Raw genomic sequence first — 13,523 nt, forward strand, 5'->3', positions numbered from 1 at the left:
CCATGTTATGGCAAAGGCAATGAGATAGCACTCTCTTACTTACATCACCCTGAGCAGAGGGACCAGCTTAGCCATGCCTGTTCTCTAGACCAACAGAAACTGTAGAGTAAGAAGTGTGTGTGTGTCTGTGTATGTGTGTGTCTGTGTGCGGTTAAGTCACTAAATTTGTGGTAATTTATTATGTAGCAATAGAACGGTAATATATTTAGTATGTAAAATTGTAAAGAGATTTGGCTCTCACCAAATCCTAGTCAATGTGGAAGTTCTCTCCTATCAGAAATTATACTCAGCAATGAAGCATATGCAGCTATTTAAAAACAAAAAAACTTCTGTTGCCCGGTTGATTCCAATTCATAGCATCCCTATAGGACAGAGTACAACTATCCCATAGGGTTTCCAAGGCTGTATTCTTTATGGAGGCGGACTGCCACATCTTTCTCCCGTGGAGCAGCTGGTGGCTTTAAATCACCAACCTTTCTATCAGCAGCCAAGTGCTTAACCAAGGCACTATCAAGTCTTCTTATATACAGCTATAAGCTCCTCTAATTTTTTTTCCTTTTTTGACTGGAAATGTTCAAATATAATTTATGAGAATTCCCAAGCTTGTAGGGTAAAAAATCATGTCAATACTAAAAACATCAAGTTTATCTGTTTATGCATCCCAGTGTATCAGGTATCACGTTAGGGTGTCATTGCTAAAAAAAAGAATTGTGAAGCTGAAAGAAATCTTTAAAAAAAAATTTTTTTTTGATGCCCTGGTGGCATGGTGGTTAAGAGCTTAGCTGCTATTCAAAACGTCACCAGTTCAAATCCACAGCCGTTCCTTGAAACATTGCTATTTTAAGACATAATCAAAGAAAATGTAAAATAAAACCACAGAAAGATACCACTTCATCCCCACTAGGATGGCTATTATTAAAAAAATGGAAAAAAACAAGTGCTGGAAAGGATGCGAAAAATTGAAACCCTCATTTTCTTACTCATGACTAAGTAAGTCATGTTTCCCTGTAAATTTTTTTCTATTTTTACCCTTGAAAAAAAATTTTTTTTTACCCTTGAAAGTAAGTTTTAAGAAAGAGGGAGGCGAGCGGGCGCCAGAGGGCGCTAGATCATCACGCGATTGCGAGAGCAGCCCGCTATCTTAAACTACCTAAAATAATGTTATTGCCCCAACAATGAAACCCCGGTGAAAAACCGTGAGGTAGTGTTTAAATGCTACAGCTGCTTAACTGAAAAGTTGACAGTTCAAATCCACCAGATGCTCCTTGGAAACTCTATAGGGCAGTTCTACTCTGCCCTACCGGGTCACTATGAGTTGTAATGCACGGTAGGGCAATGGGTTTGGTCTTTGGTAACAAGGTCCCAAGTAACCTGGCTTACGCCTCCTCTTTCTTTAACCCTAGATTTCAAACATTCACCCTCTCACCGACTACTAACCACACTAGTATTGTGTCATTTTGCCTCCAAGACAAGCTCTTACCTCTGCCTAGCACAAGTTTTCCTCAACCGTTTGAGAACCGGCTTCTTCCATTTCTCAGACATATGCTTTAAGGCACTTTCTCAGAGAGGTTAGCCCTACTGGTCAATAACTCCAAATAAAGCACGTCTGTTACTGGAATTGAACCTATTTGGGAGATTTGGAATTTCTTGTGATACTTTCTTTTTAACTCCAAATGAATGAGTCTTTTTCTGAGAGTCATAACCTTTTTCTCCCAACTCCATTATTTTATCACATAATTCTTTTTACCTCCTTAATAGCCTTTATTAAGATACGTATTACCTTGTTTGTTTTTATTTACTCATGTCTTCACTTAATCCCCCAATAGACTGAAGGAGTCACAGACCCATGAGGGCAGGGACCTTGTCTGTCTTATTATCCACTGTACCTCCCTCCACTGCATAGAACAGTACCAGGCTTATAGTAGATGCTTAGTGTTTGTTGAATAAATGAATAAGTTTCTTTGACCTGTAACTACTATTGAATACCAATATCCCAACCTCTTAATTTCCCCCAGAAAATCTAATCACTAATATAAACATACACAATGAGTCATTCATTACCCACATAATTAGAAAAATCAGAAGTTATAAATTGCTTTTTGAGAGATATAAAGTGAATGAGAGATATAAAGAGATGAAAATTGTTATGTTCCATTACATAACTGAGACACCAAAACAAAGGTCTGTATAGTATATATCCATAATTCCTTTTTTTTTTTTTTTGCCTCTCCAGTATCCTATTCCAATAGTACCTCAATTGTCTTTGAACCAGACCTCTGCCACTTTCAGTCCCTATGCTTTGGATGGGTTTTTGATCCAGACCTGGCCAATCAAAGCACTGTAGCTCTTAGCCAGTGTGATTGATTCAGGTGTGGTCACATGACCCAAAGCCAAACCAATCAGAACTAAAGAGACTCAGCTCCTGGACTTTAATTGTAGCTATTGCAAAAGACTATGATTCTGGAGATGCTAGCTGCCAACATAGGGATGGGTATGTCTGAGAAAAAAACTATTAGAAGGAGGAGTCATGAAATGGAGAGAGCAAGACCCAGTTTTAGGCACATTATTTGAGCCCCTAGATCCAGGCTTTTTCACTCTATCAGCTACTATATTCTCTTCATGGCTTAATAAACATGTTGAGGTAGGTTTCTGTCGCTTGCAACTAAAAGAATTCTGACTAATACAGGGTGCAAGAATTGTAAGAAATGCCATAAAAGGGGACACTCTGATATGAGGTCTCACCATGTAGTAAGCATTTTGCTGATCTTTTCAATTCTTTATTAATGTTCATATATGGACTATGTACATACCAATGTCAACAATGCTTTGCAGTTCTACATCACGTAGAAAAGATATAATATCACTGAGAAGTTTACTCTAAAGGGACTTAATTCCTCTTGAGATATTTTGAAGAAATGTCTAAAAATTTGTTGTTTCTCCTTTAATTCATTCTTACTGTCCTTGTTACCCTATCATCTTAGTGAATAAGGTCATTTGTTCTATTGCCTGAAGTTTAAGAAATAAACTTGTATATGAAAACTAAAACCTAAAAGTTGACTGAAGCCTTGTATTGTCATTCTCCAGTGATAAAAACTTTGATGTTACTCCTTACATGAAATGGAAAAAATGGCATATATGTTGCCATTTTTTGTGCCCAGTCCAGACATCTCTAAATTCATCTTTTTACTTTTTCCTGTAGAACTCCAATACAGGATCAGAATCTACCTTATCTGGCACCCCAGAAAGCCACTCCCAATTGATCATATTTGGCACATAAGAGGAAACCTTTTTTTGCCCATTCTCACATATAGTAGCCTTAGAAATATTTCTTTGGTAATTCCAGTCCATAAGAAATGTATCTGTAAGGAAATATGAGCAGAACAAAGAAACATTATTCCTTCAATATAGTTGCTGTTAGGTGCCATCAAGTCGATTTATGGCTCATAGCAGCCCCATCGGAAACCCTGGTGGCATAGTGGTTAAGTGCTACGACTGCTAACGAAAGGGTCACCAGTTCAAATCTGCCAGGCGCTCCTTGGAAACTCTATGGGGCAGTTCTACTCTGTCCTATAGGGTTGCTATGCATAGGAATCGACTCGACGGCCCTGGGTTTGCTTTGGTTTAGCAGCTCCATGTGACAGGAGAACTGCCCCCATAGAGTTTTCTAGGCTGTAATTCTTGGAGGAGCAGATTCTCGAGTTTTTCTCCCATGGAGCAACTGAGTGAGTTCAAACCACCAACTTTTCAGTTAGCAGCCAAGCACTTAGCCATTGTGCCTTTGCATTACTTTCAATATAAATGATCTAAATACACCAATTAAAAGACAGAAATTACCAGAATGGATTTTAAAAGATAACTATATGCTGTCTACAAAAAACTCACTTCAAACATAATGACATAGGTAGGTTGAAAGTAAAAGGATAGAAAAAAATAATAAAAGCAGGAATAGCTATATTATTATCAGACAAAGTAGACTTTAGAGCAAAGAAAATTACTAGGGATGAAGAGAGACATATAATGATGAAAGATCAATCCAACAAGAAGATATAGGATGTTAAATGTGTATGCCTCAAACAGAGCTTCAAAATATATGAATCAAAAACTAATAGAGTTGAAAGGTGAAATAGAAAAATCCATAATGATAGTTGGATACTTCAACGCCCTACTCTCAGCAATTGATAGAACTACTAGAAGAAAATCAGCAAGTTTATAAACAAACTGAACAACGCCATCAACCAACAGGATCTAATTGATATTTATAGAATATTCTACCCAGGGGCTGATTAACCAGTAAGCAAGGTACACATGGGCTTCATCGTGTTTACTTACTAATCTGTGGTGCACGCTTTCATGTTGGTTTCACCACATCTTTTATGTGGTGAAAAACAGACGAAATTGTGTACTACAGATTAGTAAATAAGCACAAGTAAGCCTCTGCTTGTACCTTGCTTATTGGGTAATCCACCCCTGACTCTACCCAATGACAACAGAATATACATTCTTTTTAAGAACTTGTGGAACATTCACCAAGACAGGCCATATGCTGAATCATAAAACTATTTATTATGGATGTGTTCAAATACACATAGAAGTAGAGAGTGGTACAAGTTATTATGGACCCATCAGCCAGCTACCATTCTTTTCATTTTATCTTCACACACACGCACTTTTTTGTTTTCATTTTTTCTGGGGTATTTTAAAGCAAACTTCAAACATCATATAATTTCAACTATAAATACTTTAATATGTAGCACAAATGAAATTCCCTCCCCTTTATAAGTACAGTTATCTATCATAACTAACATGGTTAACAGTAATTCCTTAATTTACCTAGTCATGTTCAAATTTTTCTGATTAACTCAAAAATATCATTCTACAGATGTTTTTTAAGTTAAAATCCAAACAGGTGTCTCACATTCCTTTCAGTTAATGTTTCTTAAATCTCTTTTAATCTATAATATGTCCCTCCCCTTTTTTGAATGCCACATGTTTGTGGAAGAAACTAGATCTGTAGAATTTCCTAAATCCTGGAGTTGGTCAATTGCATACGTGGTGTGTTATTTAACATGTTCCTTTATTGCCCATATTTCCTATAAATTGGTAGCTCCAGAGTCTTGATTAGGTTGCTTTTTTTAATGCACTAATATTCAATATATAGTGCTAGCAATTCCTACTTCATCACATCATGAGGAAAAATTGGTTGCCACACTTTCCATGAGGTTAACGTTGATCAATAGGTTTAGTTGTCGTCAGCCTGATTCAGTAATTATAAAACTCCACACTGATCTTTTCACCTAACATTTCAGCAGTAAATGATAGTCACTGCCTAGATCCAGCACTCTTTTTAATCACTCAGTTTAGAATTTTGAATATTTTTGGTTCATCTCAACTTTATTCCTCATATCCAATCAACAAAAAAATTTTTTAAAAACCTTTAAGAACCTCCCTTTCTTCTCATTGTCCTCAAAAACTCAATGTGTGACCCTAGAAAACAAGTTTAGAACAAAACTAGACAGTAATTGTAGCAGTATAATCATATAGTATAGAACTAATAATAACTTTAATCATACAGTAATATTCTAGAAGGGAAATTTTATTGCAAGGATTACATATGAGTCTAAAAAAATAACAAGGAATAGAAAGGATAAGGCAAGTACTGAAGTTCTAAACCTGATAAAGCTTCTGAAATCTTCAGCGGGAAAAGCTAAAAGGGAAGAATCCATTGAATCAAAACAGCTTAAGTAAATATGACTCATTAGCCTCAAACTGAGTAACACAAGATTAATTCATCCACCAGTAGTTTAAATATATTTAGCTCCCCCGGCCACCTCTCACTAAAAGTCAAAGCAAGGCCTCTGAGATGAGAGGTGAAAAAGGAAGTAAAGGTCCAATTCACTGATGTTACATTGTCAATATTCTAACCATCTGGCTGTATGGTGAACTCCCTATAAAGTTAGCCTTGAAGTAACCTGTCAAGTATTCTTTTATCTTCTGGCCTTTGGGCACACTCTGCTCTCCTCAGAACACTAACCAACAAGGTGCTTCCCCTTATCAGAGAAATAACCTCATTTCCTTCCTTGTCAAAACTCTACTCACCCTTCGAAGCCTAGTTCAAATCTCAGCTCTTCTGTGTAACCTTCCCTGCCGTCAGTCAGTACTAATTACTCCCTCCCCGAAAACCCAAAGCACCCTGCTGCATGTTTATGACACCTAACCCTACTTAGGTTACACAAATATATTAGACCAGTGCAAGCAGAAATGAAGTCTGTCAAGAGGAAACCCAGACATGGAGAGGAGCCACTGATCAGCCAAGTCTAAAGGCAGGATCCAGAGTACAAAACCAAAGGGCAGATCCAGGAGGAATAGGGCTGCAAACACACCAACCAATAAGAAGCAAAAGAGATAGTGCAGCCCAGAATTTAATAAAGAAAGCCCTAACTAATGACCAAACCAACCAAAACCAAACCCGGTGCCGTCGAGTCGATTCCGACTCATAGCGACCCTATAGGACAGAGTAGAACTGCTCCGAAGAGTTTCCGAGGAGCGCCTGATGGATTCGAACTGCCGACCCTTTGGTTAGCAGTCGTAGCACTTAACCACTATGCCACCAGGGTTTCCTAACTAATGACAGGAAGGTTAAAAAAAAAAAAAAAAAAAGGCTTATTGCCATCGAGTCAATTCTGACTCATAGCAACACTATAGGACAGAGTAGAACTGCCCCAGAGGCTTTCCAAAGCAGTAATCTTTTTGGAAGCAGACTGCCACATCTTTCTCCCACAGAGCAGCTTGTCGGTTCGAACTGCCAACCTTTCCGTTAGCAGGCGAGCGCTTAACCACTGTGCCAGTAGGCCTCCTCAAGGGAAGGTTAATAGTAGTATAAAGCATCAGCTAAAGGCAGAGAGTTAGAGCCGTAAAAAGTGTGGTCCTGGATCCAGCAGCACAAACATCACCAATGAACTTGTTAGAAATGCAAATTCTCAGGCCCTCCCCCAGAAATACTGAAAAAGAAAATCTAGGAGTGGGGCCCAGAAATCTGTAGTTTAACAAGCAGGCCAGGTGATTCTGATGTGTGCCAAAATTTGAGACCCACTGAGCTAGAGGATTTGGAAACCCTGGTGGTGTAGTGGTTAAGTGCTACGGCTGCTAACCAAGACCTCGGCAGTTTGGATCCGCTAGGCGCTACTTGGAAACTCTATGGGGCAGTCCTACTCTGACCTATACGGTCACTATGAGGCGGAATCGGCTCGCAAACCAAATAATGAGGAGAAAACAAGCCAAAAATGAGAGGGTAGATGATTTGAATGTTGTTCAGTCAAGAAAAAAAATACAAAATGAACTGGCATTAAATTTGAAAGCAGTTGTAATATGATGGTGAACAAGTGACTTCGGCTGGAATTTGGATCTCCGGAATAGGGCTCTGAATATTGTTTCATAAAGGGACTGAGGGGCCTCTATCCCCCAATTAGATAGAACTTTAATGCATTTACAGAGTACTGCCTAGAAAGCTACAAGGGCTTGAAGCCCCACCTAGTAACATTCAGATTAATCAACTCTTTTCGATCCATACTAGGAGTAAGTTAAATTTAGGAGCATAATTTATAATATTTTGTCTCCAGTCACTGTTCTTAAAGTAGTTAGATTAAACATTAAGTGTCTTAGAAATGTATATTTCAGTTGCTAACCTGTAACAATTTCTCTTTATTGTTGCATAGGCAATTTTTAAAAAAATATTTCAGGAAAATGTGATATGCACATATTCTATTTAATAAGCCATTTAAGTGGTTTAAAACACAAAATAATTAGCTTCCAACCAGTTCAAATGTTATTGCAACACCACTGGGCAAAGAAGCCTGCCTCAAAACTCAGGTGGTCGGCTGCTTTCCAAATATGCTCACAAAGACCTGACTTCAGGATTGAGTACTTCCTATTCTTTATGATTGCCGTGAAAGAGGTATTCCAATTGTTGGGATCTAGAAAGATTATACCAGAAAAATACTAGACTAGGAAGAAAATGGCTTCTAGTCCTGGCTCTGCACCTATAATGATATGAATTTGCCCAAACCATTTAACCTCTCTGGGTCATCCTCTTGCAGCCCAGAATTCAATAAAGCAATCCCTAATGAAGGGAAGGTTAGTGGTAGTATAAAGCATCAGCTACAGGTAGAAAAAAAGTGTGGTCCTAGGTTCAGCAGCACAAACATCACCAGAACGCCAAAAGAAACAACAGATACTCACTAGTAACCGGGGATTCAAACCCATTCAAAGTGGTTCAGTTATAGCCGACAAAGCAAAACTGGAATAGACCTGAATTTTTACAACTGGGTGACCCATTATAATATCCAGAATAGAAAATGACGGGTCCAAGCCCTGGAATGGGAAACTCGGAAGAGGCATAGTGAGCCCTTTCAGGAGCCTGACATGTGAGTTTGGATTATTGGCAGGACTGTGGAGAGCAACACACATTTAAAGCAGCTCGGCTGTCAACCATCTTTGAGCGAGGCACCACTGTTTCTGACTCTGCTCAAAATCCGATGAGAAAAACAATTGGTCACTTCCCATCCAGAGAAAAGAAGAGTGAAGAAAACCAAAGACTCAAGGAAACAACTAGTCCAAAGGACTAATGGGCCACATGAACCTTGGCCTACACTACCCTGAGAAAGGAAGAATCAGATGGTGCCCAGCTATACTACCCGCTGCTCTGACCAGAACCACAATTGCAGGTCATGGACAGGGTAGGAGAGAAATGTAGAACAAAATTCAAACTCATAAATAAGACCAGACTTACTGGCCTGATAGAGACTGGTGGAACCCCTGAGACTACGGCCCTTAGACACCCTTCGAACTTGGAAGTGAAATCACTCCCAGAGATCACACTATAGCCATACAATAGACAGGGCTATAAAATGAACAATAACACCAGTTGAAGAATGTACACCTCAGAACAATCGACTATACACGACCCAAAGGGCAGTATTTGCCCCAAAACAAAGTTCAGAGGGACAACAGGGGCAGGAAAGCTGGGCAAATGGACATGGAGAATCCAGGGAGGAAAAGGAGAGAGTGCTGACACATTCAGGGGTTTGAAACCAGTGTTACAAGTTGTGTATGAACTATTGAGTAGGAAACTAATTTGCTCTGAAAATTTTCACCTAAAAAACAGTCAAAAAAAAAAAAAAAACAAATAATAAAGAGTTTTGGTTGAGATGCAACATTGTCCTTGTTTTCTAAAAGGGAGATTAGGTTTCTAGCAAGGCTTTGACCATAATTTTTCCTGTTTCAGATATTGTTCTGGTTTGCCCAAATTTTAAAAATTCAAATCTGTTCCAGTGTTGCTTACTTGGCCATGACTGAACGGAGAAGAACTGGTTTGAACTCCTGCTGGTAACACAATAGGCCAACTTGAAAACAGCAGCTGAAACTGGTTGGAACATCCCACTACTGCCTGTTGTTGTTAGGTGCAGTCTAGTTGGTTCGAATTCATAGCAAGCCTATGTACAACAGAATGGAACTCTACCTAGTCCTGCACCATCACAATCGATGCTATGCTTCAGCCCATTGTTGCAGCCAATCAATAAATCTCTTTAAGGGTCTTCCTCTTTTTCAATGACCCTCTACCAAGCATGATGTCCTTCAACAGGGACTGGTCCCACCTGGTATCATGTCCAAAGTATGTGAGATAAAGTCTCCTATCCTTGCTTCTAATGAGCATTCTGGCTGTACTTTTTCCAAGACAGTTATGTTCATCCTTTTGGCAGTTCGTGGTATATTCAATAGTCTTCGCCAACACTATAATTCAAAAGCACCAATTCTTCTATCTTGCTTATTCACTGCCCAGTTTTCATATGCATATAAGGCTACAGAAAACCCCATGGCGAAGGAGCATCTTAGTCCTTAAAGTGACAACTTTGCTTTTTAACACTTTAGAGAGGTCTTTTGCAGCAGATTTATCCAACGCAATATGTCACTTGATTTCTTCACTGTTTCCGTGGGCATTGATTGTGGATCCAAGTAAATATGAAACCTTTTACAACTTAAATATTTTCTCTGTTTATCATGATGTTGCTTTTTGGTACAGTTGTGAGGATTTTTGTTTTCTTTATGTTGAGGTATGATCCATACTGAAGGCTGTGGTCTTTGGTCTTCATCAGTAAGTGCTTCAATCCTCTTCACTTTCACCAAGCAAAGTTGTGTTATCTGTATAGCTCAGGTTGTTAATAAGTCCTCCTCTAATCCTGATGTCTCGTTCTTCTTCATATAGTCTAGTTTCTCAGAATATTGGCTCAGCATACAGACTAAGCAAGTATGGTGAAAGGATACAACCCTGACACACACATTTCTTGACTTTAAACCGAGCAATATCCCCTTGTTCTGTTCAAACAACTGCCTCTTGGTCTATGCACAGGTTCCTCATGAGCATAATTAAGTGTTCTGAAATTCCCATTCTTGGCAATGTTATCCATAATTTGTTATGATCCACACAGTCGAATGTCTTTGCATAGTCAGTAAAACACAGGTAAACATCTTTCTGATATTCTCTGCTTTCATCCAAGATCCATCTGACATCAGTATGGCCTCTTCTGAATCTGGCTTGAATTTCTGGCCATTCCCTGTCGATGTACTGCTGCAATGGCTTTTGAATGATCTTCAGCAAATTTTACTTGTGTGTGATATTAATGATATTGTTCAATAATTTCCACATTCTTTTGGATTACCTTATTTTGGAATGGGTACAAATACAGATCTCTTCTAGTCAGTTGGCTAGGTAGCTCTCTTCCAAATTTCTTAACATAGACCAGCGTGCACCTCCAGCACTGCCTCCATCTGTTGAAACATCTAAATTGCTATTCCATCAATTCCTGGAGCCTTGTTTTTTGCCAATGCTTCCAGTACAGCTTGGAACTCTTCCTTCAGTATCATGGGCTCTTGATCATATGCTATCTCCTGAAATGGTTGAACATCGACCAATTCTTTTTGGTACAGTGACTCCGTGTATTCCTCCAATCTTGTTTTGATGCCTCCTGCATCGTTTAACATTTTCCCTATGGAATCCTTCAATATTGGAGTACAAGGCTTGAATTTTTTCTGTGTTCTTTCAGCTTGAGAAATGCCACGCATCTTCTTCCCTTTTGGCTTTCTAATTCCAGGTCTTTGCACATTTCATTATAATACTTTACTTTGTCTTCTTGAGCCACTCTTTGAAATCTCTGTTCAGCTCTTTTACCTCATCATTCCTTCCTTTCACTTTAGCTACTGTACATTTAATAGAAAGTTTCAGAGTCTCACATCCATTCTGATCTTTTCTTTCTTTCCTATCTTTTTAATGACCTTTTCCTTTCTTCATATATGATGTCCTTGATGTCATTCCACACTCATCTGGCCTTCTGTCATTAGTGTTCAGCATGTCAAATCTATTCTTGAGATGGTTTCCAAACTCAGGTGGGATATACTTAAAGGTCATACTTTGGCTCTCGTGGACTTATTCTAATTTTCTCCAACTTAACATGAACTTGCATATGAGTAATTGATGGCGCGTTCCACAGTCAGTGCCTGGCCATGTTCTAACTGATGACACTGAGCTTCTCCATTGTCTCTTTCCACAAATGTAGTTGATTTGATTTCTGTGTATTCCATCTGGCAAGGTCCACATGTATAGTTTCTGTTTATGTTGTTGAAAAAAGGTATTTGCAATGAAGAAGTCACTGGTCTTGCAAAATTGTATCATGAAATGTAAGTCATTTCTATCAACAAACCCATATTTTCCAACTACCAATCCTTCTTGGTTTCTAACTTTCACATTCCAGTTGCCAGTAATTATCAATGTGTCCTGATTGCATTGAACTTCATCTTTGGACTTAGCAGTAGATACATAAATTTGAGTAACGGTTGTATTAATCGGTCTTCCTTGTAGGCATGTGGATATTATCCTGTCGCTGACAACACTGTACTTCAGGATAGATCTTGAAATGTTCTTTTTGATGACAAATTCAAGGCCATTCCTCTTTAATTTGTCATTTCTGGCATAGTAGACCATATGACTGTCCAATGCGAAATGGCCATTACCAATCCATTTCAGCTCACTAATGCTTAGGATATTGATCTTTATGCATTCCACTTCATTTTTTATATTTTCAATTTTCCTAGATTCATACTTTGTATGTTTCATGTTCTGATGTTTGCAGCTGTTTCTTCTCATTTTGAGTGATGCCACATCACCAAATCAAGGTCCCAAAAGCTTGTCTCCATCCAAATCATTAAGGTCGACTCTACCTTGAGGAGCCAACTCTTGCCCTGTCGTTTTTGAGTGCCTTCCAGTCTGAGGGGCTCATCTTCTGGCACTATATCACACAATGTTCTTCTGCTATTCACTGACCAATTTTTTTCAGAAGTAGACTGCCAGGTCCTTCTTCCTAGTCTGTCTTAGTCTGGAAGCTCCAGTGAAACATGTCCACCAAGTGTAACCCTGCTAGTATTTGAAATACCAGAGTCAAAGTTTCCAGTATCACAGCAACACGCAAGCCACCACAGTACAACAAACTGACTCCTGACTAGAAGATCAAGATCTAAGGTCTAAGCTAAGTACAGAGCTTCAGAAAACGGGTGTCTACACATATTTCACATCTATTTTAACTTTGTATATTCCAAAAAAACTGCATCCTGGGTCTATTTTTCAGTACATACCTAATGTAAACCCTTTTACACACAGCCTTGCTTCCTTTTGAGTCTATCAAAATATTACTTCCTTTTAATTTCTCCTAAATTCCACCCTTCCCAAATTCCTATGATAAATCTTTTCCTCTGGTGAGATACTCCATGGTTATTCTGAAGTTTGGACTCTCTCTTTGCCAAGAGCCAAGTAACCTGACTTTTTTGGAATACAGGTTTGTCCTGATGGACATAGGCTGACTGGAATATGAGACCACCCTCATAATAAAATTTCAAGAATGCTAATTTTACATAAATATGAGCAATAGACAAGTATCAAGACAAAATCCCACACAAAGTTATTATATAAAAAAAATAGAATGAGGAGCAGAATAACATTACAGATGACAAAAGCATGCCTTAAGACACTCGCACAAAACAGAACAAAACTGTAACTTTTTTTTTTCAAAACTAGCTAAAAGACATTAAGAAAACTGTATAAGATATAAAAGAACAACATAATTCTGAATCTTAAAACCTCAGAAATGAGGTGATAGAACTCAGAATTAGAACCGAATAAAATATGAACTAGACAGAACACAAATTTTCTGTTGAAGAACCTGAGGATCACAATTTTCTGTTGAAGAATCTGAGCCATACTCACCACCAGTTCTTATGCCAATGTCTCTGTCTTAGTTATCCAGCCCTCCATAACAGAAATACCACAAGTGGATGGCTTTAACGAAGAGAAATTTATTTTCTCAGAGTGTAGTAGGTCACAAGTCCAAATTCAGGGTGTTGGCTCCAAGGGAAGGTGTTCTCTCCCTATTGGGTCTGGAGGAAGATCCTTGTCTTCAAGCTTCCCATAGTCAAGGAGCTTC

The sequence above is a fragment of the Loxodonta africana genome, chromosome 5, assembly GCF_030014295.1.
Source record: "Loxodonta africana isolate mLoxAfr1 chromosome 5, mLoxAfr1.hap2, whole genome shotgun sequence".
In the NCBI taxonomy this organism is placed as follows: domain Eukaryota; kingdom Metazoa; phylum Chordata; class Mammalia; order Proboscidea; family Elephantidae; genus Loxodonta; species Loxodonta africana.